Source organism: Salvelinus namaycush, chromosome 20 (genome assembly GCF_016432855.1).
Source record: "Salvelinus namaycush isolate Seneca chromosome 20, SaNama_1.0, whole genome shotgun sequence".
NCBI classification, from domain to species: Eukaryota; Metazoa; Chordata; class Actinopteri; order Salmoniformes; family Salmonidae; genus Salvelinus; species Salvelinus namaycush.
The window spans coordinates 56,060,473-56,073,314 of record NC_052326.1 but is presented as its reverse complement, the minus strand read 5'-3'; positions in this window follow the sequence as shown (position 1 = coordinate 56,073,314).

The following is a 12,842-nucleotide window of genomic DNA, read 5'->3' as shown; positions in this document are numbered from 1 at the left end:
TGAGGGCCCTGGGAGAGTGGTCAGCCTACAGGGAGGAGGTGAGGGCCCTGGGAGAGTGGTCAGCCTACATGGAGGAGGTGAGGGCCCTGGGAGAGTGGTCAGCCTACAGGGAGGAGGTGAGGGCCCTGGGAGAGTGGTCAGCCTACAGGGAGGAGGTGAGGGCCCTGGGAGAGTGGTCAGCCTACATGGAGGAGGTGAGGGCCCTGGGAGAGTGGTCAGCCTACAGGGAGGAGGTGAGGGCCCTGGGAGAGTGGTCAGCCTACAGAGAGGAGGTGAGGGCCCTGGGAGAGTGTTCAGCCTACAGGGAGGAGGTGAGGGCCCTGGGAGAGTGGTCAGCCTACAGGGAGGAGGTGAGGGCCCTGGGAGAGTGGTCAGCCTACAGGGAGGAGGTGAGGGCCCCGGGAGAGTGGTCAGCCTACAGGGAGGAGGTGAGGGCCCTGGGAGAGTGGTCAGCCTACAGAGAGGAGGTGAGGGCCCTGGGAGAGTGGTCAGCCTACAGGGAGAAGGTGAGGGCCCTGGGAGAGTGGTCAGCCTACAGGGAGGAGGTGAGGGCCCTGGGAGAGTGTTCAGCCTACAGGGAGGAGGTGAGGGCCCTGGGAGAGTGGTCAGCCTACAGGGAGAAGGTGAGGGCCCTGGGAGAGTGGTCAGCCTACATGGAAGAGGTGAGGGCCCTGGGAAAGTGGTCAGCCTACATGGAGGAGGTGAGGGCCCTGGGAGAGTGATCAGCCTACATGGAGAAGGTGAGGGCCCTGGGAGAGTGGTCAGCCTACAGGGAGGAGGTGAGGGCCCTGGGAGAGTGGTCAGCCTACAGGGAGGAGGTGAGGGCCCTGGGAGAGTGGTCAGCCTACAGGGAGGAGGTGAACAAATCCCTAGAAAGGAACAAATCCATAGAAAGGCCAGAACCTAGGAAGAAACCTAGAGAGGAACCAGGATATGAGAGGTGGCCAGTCCTCTTCTGGCTGTGCCGAATGGAGATTATAACAGAACATGGCCAAGATGTTCAAATGTTCATAGATGACCAGCAGGGTCAAATAATAATAGTCACAGTGGTTGTAAAGGGTGCAACAGGTCAGCACCTCAGGAGTAAATGTCAGTTGGCTTTTCATAGCAGATCATTCAGAGTATCTCTACCGCTCCTGCTGTCTCTAGAGAGTTGAAAACAGCAGGTCTGGGACAAGGTAGCACGTCCGGTGAACAGGTCAGGGTTCCATAGCCGTAGGCAGAACAGTTGAAATTGGAGCAGCAGCAAGTCCAGGTGGACTGGGGACAGCAAGGAGTCATCAGGCCAGGTAGTCCTGAGGCATGGTCCTAGGGCTCAGGTCCTCAGAGAGAAAGAAAGAAAGAGAGAGAGAGAGAATTAGAGAGAGAGAGAGAGAGAGAGAGAGAGAGAGAGAGAGAGAGAGAGAGAGAGAGAGAGGAAAATAGAGAGAATTAGAGAGAGCATCCTTAAATTCACACATGACACCGGATAAGACAGGAGAAATACTCCAGATATAACAGACTGAACCTAGCCCCCTTACACATAAACTATTGCAGCATAAATACTGGAGGCTGAGACAGGAGGGGTTGGGAGACACTGTGGCCCCATCCGACGATACCCCCGGACAGGGCCAAACAAGCAGGGTATAACCCCACCCACTTTACCAAAGCACGTTTATTATGTTCAACTTAGATTTAGTATTAAAAAACTTGAGTGTCTGCCTTGATACTAGGTCCTGGCAGTGTTGTGCAGACTCAGGACAACTGAGCTTTGGAGGAATGCGCAGATTTAAAGAGTCCATAATTTGCTTTCTAATGATCATGATCTTTTTGTCAAATAAGTTCATGAATTTATCACTGCTGAAGTGAAAGTCATCCTCTCTTAGGGAATGCTGCTTTTTAGTTAGCTTTGCGACAGTATCAAAAATACATTTAGGATTGTTCTTATTTTCCTCAATTAAGTTGGAAAAATAGGATAATCGAGCAGCAGTTAAGGGCTCTTCGATACAGCACGGTACTGTCTTTCCAAGCTAGTCGGAAGACTTCCAGTTTGGTGAAGCGCCATTTCCGTTCCAATTTTCTGGAAGCTTGCTTTAGTGCTCGGGTATTTTCTGTATACCAGGGAGCTAGTTTCTTATGAAGTGTTTTTTTTGTCTCTGCCTGGCCGGTTCCCCTCTCTCCACTGGGATTCTCTGCCTCTAACCCTATTACAGGGGCTGAGTCACTGGCTTACTGCTCTTCCATGCCGTCCCTAGGAGGGGTGCGTCACTTGAGTGGGTTGAGTCACTGATGTGATCTTCCTGTCCGAGTTGGCGCTCCCCCTTGGTTTGTGCTGTGGTGGAGATCTTTGTGGGCTATACTCGGCCTTGTCTCAGGACAGTAAGTTGGTGGTTGAAGATATCCCTCTAGTGGTGCGGGGGCTGTGCTTTGGTAAAGTGGGTGTCCCAGACCTGCTGCTTTCAACTCTTAATGATCGGCTATGAAAATAAACTATATAACTATATAAAATAAACTTGATTTGATTTGATTAGATTTTTTGATTTTAGGGGTGCGACTGCATCTAGGGCCGGTCCCGTGTGGCTCAGTTGGTAGAGCATGGCGCTTGCAACGCCAGGGTTGTGGGTTCGATTCCCACGGGGGGCCAGTACAAAAAAGTATGAATGTATGTACTTGTAAGTCGCTCTGGATAAGAGCGTCTGCTAAATGACTTAAATGTAAATGTAGGGTATTGCGCATGTTAAATTGAGTTCCTCAGTTAGGTGGTTAACTGATTTTTTTGTACTCTGACGTCCTTGGGTAGGTGGAGGGAGTCTGGAAGGGCATCTAGGAATCTTTGGGTTGTCCGAGAATTTATAGCACGACTTTTGATGATCCTTGGTTGGGGTCTGAGCAGATTATTTGTTGCGATTGCAAACGTAATCAAATGGTGGTCCGATAGTCCAGGATTTTGAGGGAAAAAGATCCACAACATTTATTCCGCTGGACAAAACTAGGTCCAGAGTATGACTGTGGCAGTGAGTAGGTCCAGAGACATGTTGGACAAAACCCACCGAGTCGATGATGGCTCCGAAAGCCTTTTGGAGTGCGTCTGTGGACTTTTCCATGTGAATATTAAAGTCACCAGAAATTAGAATATTATCTGCCATGACTACAAGGTCCAATAGGAATTCAGGGAACTCAGTGATGAACGTTGTATATAGCCCAGGAGGCATGTAAACAGTAGCTATAAAAAGTGTTTGAGTTGGCTGCATAGATTTCATGACTAGAAGCTCAATAGATGAAAACCCAGTCGTTTTTTTTGTGTGAATTGAAATTTGCTATCGTAAATGTTAGCAACACCTCCGCCTTTGCGGGATGCTCGGGGGATATGGTCACTAGTGTAACCAGGAGGTGAGGCCTCATTTAACACAGTAAATTCATCAGGTTTAAGCCATGTTTCAGTCAGGCCAATCACATCAAGATTATGATCAGTGATTAGTTCATTGACTATAACTGCCTTGGAAGTGAGGGATCTAACATTAAGTAGCCCTATTTTGAGATGTGAGCTATCACAATCTCTTTCAATAATGACAGGAATAGAGGTCTTTATTCCAGTGAGATTGCTAAGGCGAACACCACAATGTTTAGTTTTGCCCAACCTAGATTGAGGCACAGACACAGTCTCAATAGGGATAGCTGAGCTGACTACACTGACTGTGCAAGTGGCAGACTCCACTAAGCTGGCAGGCTGGCTAACAGCCTGCTGCCTGGCCTACACCCTATCTCATTGTGGAGCTAGGGGAGATAGAGCCCTGTCTATGTTCGTAGATAAAATTAGAAAATGGAGTCCGTCACTCCTCAGCAGGCCAGGCTTGGTCCTGTTTATGGGTGAGTCCCAGAAAGAGGGCCAATAATCTACAAATTATATTTTTGGGGAGGGGCAGAAAACAGTTTTCAACCAGCGATTGAGTTGTGCGACTGCTGTAGAGCTCGTCACTCCCCCTAACTTGGAGGGGGCCACAGACAATTACTCGATGCCGACACATCTTTCTTGCTGATTTACACACTGAAGCTATGTTGCGCTTGGTGACCTCTGACTGTTTCATCCTAACATCATTGATGCCGACGTGGATAACAATATCCCTATGCTCTCTACACTTGCCAGTTTTAGCCTTAGCCAGCACCATCTCCAGATTAGCCTTAACGATTCAGGTTGGATATTCAACAGTTTTCCTTACGTCCACCAAGAGCAGTTAAGGACCGTCAACATAGTGACAAATCACATTTTTCAAATTTCAATAGCTCTTTAACCATTACTCATAAAACTTTCAAAACTGGTTCTAGCTAACCCGATGGCATAGACACACATTGCACACACTTTCTTTTGTCAATTTACATCCTGCACTATTTTAAATTATTTATTTACATTTTGGAATTTCAACAGCTTTCAATTTATATGAGTTTTCAATGTTTTTCAATGTTTCAAATTTCAATAGCTCCTTGGTCATGTGACCTACTGACCTCAAACACGGTTCAGAATGTCCACTGACTTCCCTTCTATATGTCACGTTCTGACCTTAGTTCCTTTTTATGTCTTTATTTTGGTTTGGTCAGGGCATGAGTTGGGTGTGGGCATTCTATGTTCTATATTCTATGTTTTGTTCTATGTGTTGTATTTCTGTGTTTGGCCTAGTATGGTTCCCAATCAGAGGCAGCTGTCAATCGTTGTCCCTGATTGAGAACCATACTTAGGTAGCCTGTTCCCACCTGTGTTTGTGGGTAGTTGTTTTGTGTTTGTTTCACCATTCAGGACTGTTTCGGTTTTCTTTGTCATTCACTTTGTTATTTTTGTATTTTTTCGTGTTCTGTTATATTAAAGTAACATGGACACTTACCACGCTGCATTTTGGTCTGATCCTTCATATTCCTCATCAGAAGAGGAGGACAACCGTTACACTATATAGCAAACCCTTTAGTTTGTCCATTTTCATCTCACACATTTTTCGCTATCATCCAGAAGGCGAGGTCAGTACAGGTGCATCAAAGCTGTGACCGAGAGACTGAAAAACATCTATCTCAAGGCCATCAGACTGTTAAATAGTCATCACTAGCCGGCTTCCACCCGGTTACGCAACCCTGCACCTTAGAGGCTGCTGACCCACATACATAGACTTGGAATCACTGGCCACTTTAATGGAACACTAGTCACTTTAATAATGTTTACATATTTTTGCTTTACTCATCTCATATGTATATACTGTATTCTATTCTACTGTATTTTAGTCAATGCCACTCTAACATTGCTCTATCTAATATTTATATATTCCACTACACCTGCAATAACATCTGCTAAATATGTGTATGTGAAAGGTTCATAGAGGGTAGTACCCTTCATAGAGGGTAGTACCCTTCATACAGGGTAGTACCCTTCATAGAGGGTTCTAAATAACTTTTAGATTATAAACTTGTTCTAGAACCCTTCACATACATGTATTTAGCAAATCTAATGTCTATCTAATATTTATATATTTCTTAATTCCATTCTTTAACTTTAGATTTGTGTGTATTGTTGTGAATTGTTAGATACTACTGCACCGTTGGAGCTAGAAACACAAGCATTTCACTACAACCGCAATAACATCTGATAAATATGTGTATGTTATTTTTTTAAACCTTTATTTAACCAGGTAGGCCAGTTGAGAACAAGGTCTCGTTTACAACTGCGACCTGGCCAAGATAAATCAAACCAGTGTGACAAAAACAACAACAACACAGAGTTACACATAAACAAACATACAGTCAATAACACAATGGAACAATCTATGTACAGTGTGTGCAGATGTAGAAGAGTAGGGAGGGTAAGGCAATGAATAGGCCATAGAGGTGAAATAATTACAATTTAGCATTAACACTGGATTGATAGATGTGCAGATGATGATGTGCAAGTAGAGATACTGGGGTGCAAAAGAGCAAGAGGATAAGTAACCATATGGGGATGAGGTAGTTGGGTGTGTTATTTACAGATTGGCTGTGTAAAGTTCTACTAAGTTCTACTAAGAACATTTTTATAATCTTAAGGTTCTTTCTAGAACCCTCTATGAACGGTTGCACCAGCCTTATTATCATTTAAAGTGTAATTATTAATGACAATACATTACATACATGTATATCATAAGGCCTTTCTTTGAGGCCCTAGTTATACCATAACACAGTGGTGTTAGAAAACTCCTGGTTTACAGGCCCCATCAGGCCTGCAAGTCACATTATTGTGGCTTGCAATGTGATGTTTAATTCCTGTTGGAATCCAGCCAGAGTTAAGATATCCAACAAGTGGATTTTTTTTTTATCACCCGCAACCTGCATTCAGAATTCCTGCCAGGATAGGAAAGATTGAATACTGAGATGACCTCAATCATCTAAACTGGAACAACCATCTCAGTAACGGGTTCAACAACAGATTGGATTAGTAAAAAAATATGTATTCTATTATATCTTTGTGTAGGATAAAATTAATCAACCGATCATTGTACATGCAAAAACACAGATATTAAAACAAACAAATCTGAAAATCACAGAGCATGCTGGGAAATATATATGGTTTTATGTAGAACCCTTCTTGCCTTCCAAAGAACCGTCAAAGAACCCCTTCTTCAAAAAACGGTTCTTAGGATGGTACATTTTCTAGGTAGAACGCTTTGCTTTACAAAGAACCCTTGTCTTCCAAAAAGGGTTCTTCAAATCAAAACGGTTCTTGGTAGAACCCTATCCCTCTGCAACGAACCCTTTTAGAACCATTTCTTCTAAGAGTGTATTCTACTGATATTATACTGATATGTCCTGTCTATGGGGAATCTCACTGTATTTGTGTATTACAAAGCGCTAAATGCTTCCATATTGCACGCTATGATAGTCATGTCTATGGGGATTCTCCATGGTATCATTAGCGCTTTTGGTCTGAAGGTGTTGGGAGGGAGGGATCAACGCTGCGATGCTTCCTGGAGTGTGACAGCTTTGTAACTGATCCACAGCAGGCCGATTTGCAACCTTTAATTGCAATTATACCACAATGGAAACAATCAATATCCACCCTCCCTCGAAGACTGCCTCCTCTCTCTCTTTGTCTCTCTCTCTCTCTCTCTCTCTGCCTCTTTCTCTCTCTCTCTCTCTCTGCCTCTTTCTCTCTCTCTCTCTCTCTGCCTCTCTCTCTCTCTGCCTCTTTCTCTCTCTCTTTGCCTCTTTCTCTCTCTCTCTCTCTGCTTCTCCTCTCTCTTTCTCTCTGCCTCTTCTCTCTGCCTCTCCTCTCTCTCTGCCTCTCCCCTCTCTCACTCTCTCTCGCTCTCTCTCTCTCGCTCTCTCTCTCTCTCTGCCTCTCCCCTCTCTCTCTCTCTGCTACTCTCTCTCTCTCTGCCTCTCCTCTCTCTCTCTGCTACTCTCTCTTTGCCTATCCTCTCTCTCTGCTACTCTCTCTCTCTCTGCCTCTCCTCTCTCTCTGCTACTCTCTCTCTCTCTCACACACATTTTCAGAGGAGGAGGGGATGGGGAGGGTGGTGTGGGAGTAGTTAGCAGCAGGAGGGATTAAAGACGTGTAGGGAAGAGAAAGTCGATCTGGTGTGGCTGTACGGAAGAGACTGTTGATCTGGTGTGGCTGTACGGAAGAGATTGTTGATCTGGTGTGGCTGTATGGAAGAGATTGTTGATCTGGTACTTCTGTACGGAAGAGATTGTTGATCTGGTGTGGCTGTACGGAAGAGATTGTTGATCTGGTGTGGCTGTACGGAAGAGAAAGTTGATCTGGTGTGGCTGTACGGAAGAGATTGTTGATCTGGTGTGGCTGTACGGAAGAGATTGTTGATCTGGTGTGGCTGTACGGAAGAGAAAGTTGATCTGGTATGGCTGTACGGAAGAGACTGTTGATCTGGTGTATGGCTGTACGGAAGAGACTGTTGATCTGGTGTGGCTGTACGGAAGAGACTGTTGATCTGGTGTGGCTGTACGGAAGAGAAAGTTGATCTGGTGTGGCTGTACGGAAGAGACTGTTGATCTGGTGTATGGCTGTACGGAAGAGAAAGTTGATCTGGTATGGCTGTACGGAAGAGACTGTTGATCTGGTGTGGCTGTACGGAAGAGAAAGTTGATCTGGTGTGGCTGTACGGAAGAGACTGTTGATCTGGTGTGGCTGTACGGAAGAGATTGTTGATCTGGTATGGCTGTACGGAAGAGATTGTTGATCTGGTATGGCTGTACGGAAGAGACTGTTGATCTGGTGTGGCTGTACGGAAGAGATTGTTGATCTGGTGTGGCTGTACGGAAGAGATTGTTGATTCATCTTCGTCTCCCAGCTTGTGTGTATGTGTGCGTTGCCCTGGGCCTCTTATGCTGCAGTGGAGTGATCTTCTCCTCTGATGGTGTGATACACGCACACACACACACACACACACACACACACACACACACACACACACACACACACACACACACACACACACACACAGGAGAGGTCATTAAGACTGGTCCTCCAGTTTGATTTATCAGTGTCAGGCTGTGGTGTCAGTGGTTGGCTTGATTTGTGAACCTTAAGAATACACGATGTTATCATTCATCTATACTATACTAGGGGTGGTAGGTAGCCCAGAGGTTAAGGAGTTGGACCTGTAGCTGAAAGGTGGTCGGCTCGATTCCCGCATCGGTTGATGAAATAAATAATTAAAAAGAGCTGGCAGGCTGCTGGGTTCACATCCTCAAGACATTCCCCTACCGTTGGGCCCTTTAGTATGGACAAGTTGTATTGTATTGTATATATTGCCATAGGATCTATATAGAAGATATACCGGTACTCCAAGTGCAGAGTAGAGTAGGGTTTCCTAAACTCGGTCCTGGGGCCCTCCCTGGGTGGATAACACAGCTGATTCAAATGGCCAACTCATCATCGAGATTGGATTATTTGAATCAGCTGTGTAGTGCTAGTGCAAAAACCAAAATGTGCACCCAGGGGGGCCTCAGGACTGAGATTAGGAGCCCCTGATGTAGAGGACTAGCAACCATATACTTTTTAAGAGGTTGGTTAAACACACAAAATAAACAAACTCCAAAATATTCCTTTAGCGATTTTGTATGATTTTTTTTCTTCTCGCTTGCAGGTAACAATTTACATCAACTACATGAACTAATGGTGTTCAACATGACGTGTGCTCGTAGATGTGTAATGCATCCATTGTAAACATGCAGTAAATCTAAATCTTCACCAATGTTTCCACCTGATAGTCAAAATAATATATTTAATTAATAATAAACTCAACATCTGCCAAACAATACGGCAATTAATATTGTTGTTTTTAACGCAGGGTTCTCACTTTGTTGCACATTTCTACCTGTCAAGAGTTGTCAAGAGATAATAACTCCCTTAGGAGAAGGAGAAAGAGTATTTCAGTTAGTGCTATTTTAACCATCTATAGCAAGTTAAATGGGAGAATATGATCAACACGACAGTGTTGTTTAACTGAAAAAGAAAGAGGTTTTGACGACTGCAGTAATATTCACAATTATTCACAAACTTTTTTTTTTTAATGCAACTCATTACTTGAATGTCTGACTCTAAGAGCATGTTTCCTGGACCCAAATTAAAGGGGCAATCCGCAAATATATAGCTTTTTAGTCAAAGATGTAGCTATAGGGATAGCCCTAACTATGATCAACGGTCGTTAGGCCAGAAAGGTTTGTGTACTCTGTTCACAGTTCTGGCATTTACCACACCGTCATTCTCTGGCTCTGTGTACTGGAGCTTATTCCGTCAGTAATACTTCACGAATGAAATTTGAGAGTACTGAGAACAAGTGTAGTCAATGTGAGGCGAGCAATATTACCTTCAGGTACTGTAGTAGGCTCAGTAATCTCCGTTTAAAAAATAAAAAAAAGTAAAATCTCGCGTAATTTTGTTAGATTCTAGGTCCACATACTGTAATAACTAGGTAAAGAGCACTACGATTCAACTCAAACTATACTCAAAACGTAGTTTACGAACCACTAAACAGAAGGCTATTCCATTAGAGGAAAAGGGAGGATATACCAAAAAACAGGTTAACAGCATACAACACCAATGCCCACAGTGTTGGCTTCTATGAAAGCAGGTATTGATATAGACACTATCAGGTTCATTGTTGATTGTCAGTAGAAAAGATGGATTGCACCAGTCAAGAAACCAATGTCCCATTTTTATTTTATTTTATTTAACCTTTATTTAACTAGGCAAGTCAGTTAAGAACAAATGCTTATTTACAGTGACGACCTACTTGCAGCTGTATAGAAATGACCTCATCGATGTTGCTGAGACTTATCAGAGCTTGTCATTAACATGAATTCCTATGTTTTCAATGCATTCTAAAGAGTTACCTTAACGAACCCATTTATGATCAGTAAACCTGGGCCCGTATTCACAAAGCGTCTCAGAGTGGGAGTGCTGGTCTAGGATCAGCACTCCTACCCTGAGACACTTTATGAATATGCAGTAGGCGCATTGAGGATTCAGCACATGGCTCGAATGTCTGTGAAAGGGAGAGACAAAAGGATTAAACACTCTAATGTAAGAAGACAAGACAGCAGTTGGTGGTGGGTTGATGCACAGGCATGACACACACACATCCTACACACGTACACACATACACAAACACACCCCACACACGCATGCACATACACACACACATATATTCAGCCTCCATCATCACAGCAAGACCAGAAGATGATTACAGTATGATTACAGAAAGTATGATTACAGCATGATTACAGACCGTATGATTACACTATGATCACAGACAGTATGAATACAGACAGTATGATTACAGACAGTATGATTACAGCATGATTACAGTATGATTACATAACGTATGGTTACAGTGTGATTACAGACAGCACAATTACAGTGTGATTACAGCCATTATGATTACAGGCCGTATGATTACATTATGATTACAGACAGCATGATTACATCGTGATTACAGACAGTATGATTACAGTATGATTACTGATCGTATGATTGCGGGCGGTATGATTACAACACGATTACATTATGATAACAGAACGATTACAGTATGACTAGATACATATGATTACATACATTATGATTACCGTATGATTACAAACTATATGATTACACGCATTATGATTACCGTATGATCACAGGCGATATGATTACAAACAGTGTGATTACAGTCTGATTACAGTATGAGTATAGCTATTATGATTACAGACATTATGATTACAGTATGATTACAGACAGTATGATTACAGTATGATTATAGACAGTGTGATTACAGTATGATTATAGACAGTATGATTACAGACAGTATGATTACAGTATGATTATAGACAGTGTGATTACAGACAGTGTGATTACAGTATGATTATAGACAGTATGATTACAGACAGTATGATTACAGTATGATTATAGACAGTGTGATTACAGTATGATTATAGACAGTGTGATTACAGATAGTGTGATTACAGTATGATTATAGACAGTGTGATTACAGACAGTGTGATTACAGTATGATTATAGACAGTATGATTACAGTATGATTATAGACAGTATGATTACAGACAGTATGATTACAGTATGATTACAGACAGTGTGATTACAGTGTGATTACAGTGTGATTACAGACAGTATGATTACAGTATGATTATAGACTAGCCAAAGAACATCTCTCCACCTGCCAGTGATCAAAACATCTCCCCTAGTCTGCTGACAGAAAGGCGTTGATAAAACCCTCAGACACTTCTAATGTAAGAAGACAAGACAAAACAGCAGTTGGTGGTGGTGGGTTGATGCACAGGCATGACCCACACACACACACACACACACACACACACACATATATATATATATACACTGATTATATTCAGCCTCTTTCATCATCACAGCAAGACCAGACGATGATTACATTATGATTACAGACAGTATGCTTACAGACAGTATGATTACAGTATGATTACAGACAGTATGATTACAGTATGATTACAGACAGTATGATTACAGACAGTATGATTACAGACAGTATGATTACAGTATGATTACAGTATGATTACAGACAGTATGATTACAGACAGTATGATTACAGACAGTATGATTACAGCATGATTACAGACAATATGATTACAGACAGTACGATTACAAACAGTATAATTACAGTATGATTACAGACAGTATGATCACAGTGTGATTACAGACAGTATGATTACAGTATGATTACAAACAGTCCGATTACAAACGGTATGATTACAGACAGTATGATTACAAACAGTCCGATTACAAACGGTATGATTACAGACAGTATGATTACAAACGGTATGATTACAAACAGTATGATTACAGACATAATGATAACAGTATGGTTACAAACAGTATGATTACAGTAGGATTACAGACAGTATGATTATAGACAGTATGATTACAAATAGTATGATTGCAAACAGTATGATTACAGACAGCACGATTACAGACAGTATGATTACACACAGTATGATCACAGACAGTATGACCACATTATGATTACAGGCAGTATGATTACAGACGGTATGATCACAGTATGATTACAAATAGTATGATTATAGACAGTATGATTGTTGACCGTATGATTATAGACAGTATGATTATAGACAGTATGATTATAGACCGTATGATTACAGTATGATTATAGACAGTATGATCACAAATAGTATGATTACAGACAGCACGATTACAGACAGTGTGATTACACACAGTATGATTACAGTATGATCACAGACAGTATGACCACATTATGATTACATGCAGTATGATTACAGACAGTATGATCACAGTGTGATCACGGTATGATTACAGACCATATGATTACAGACCGTGTGATTACAGA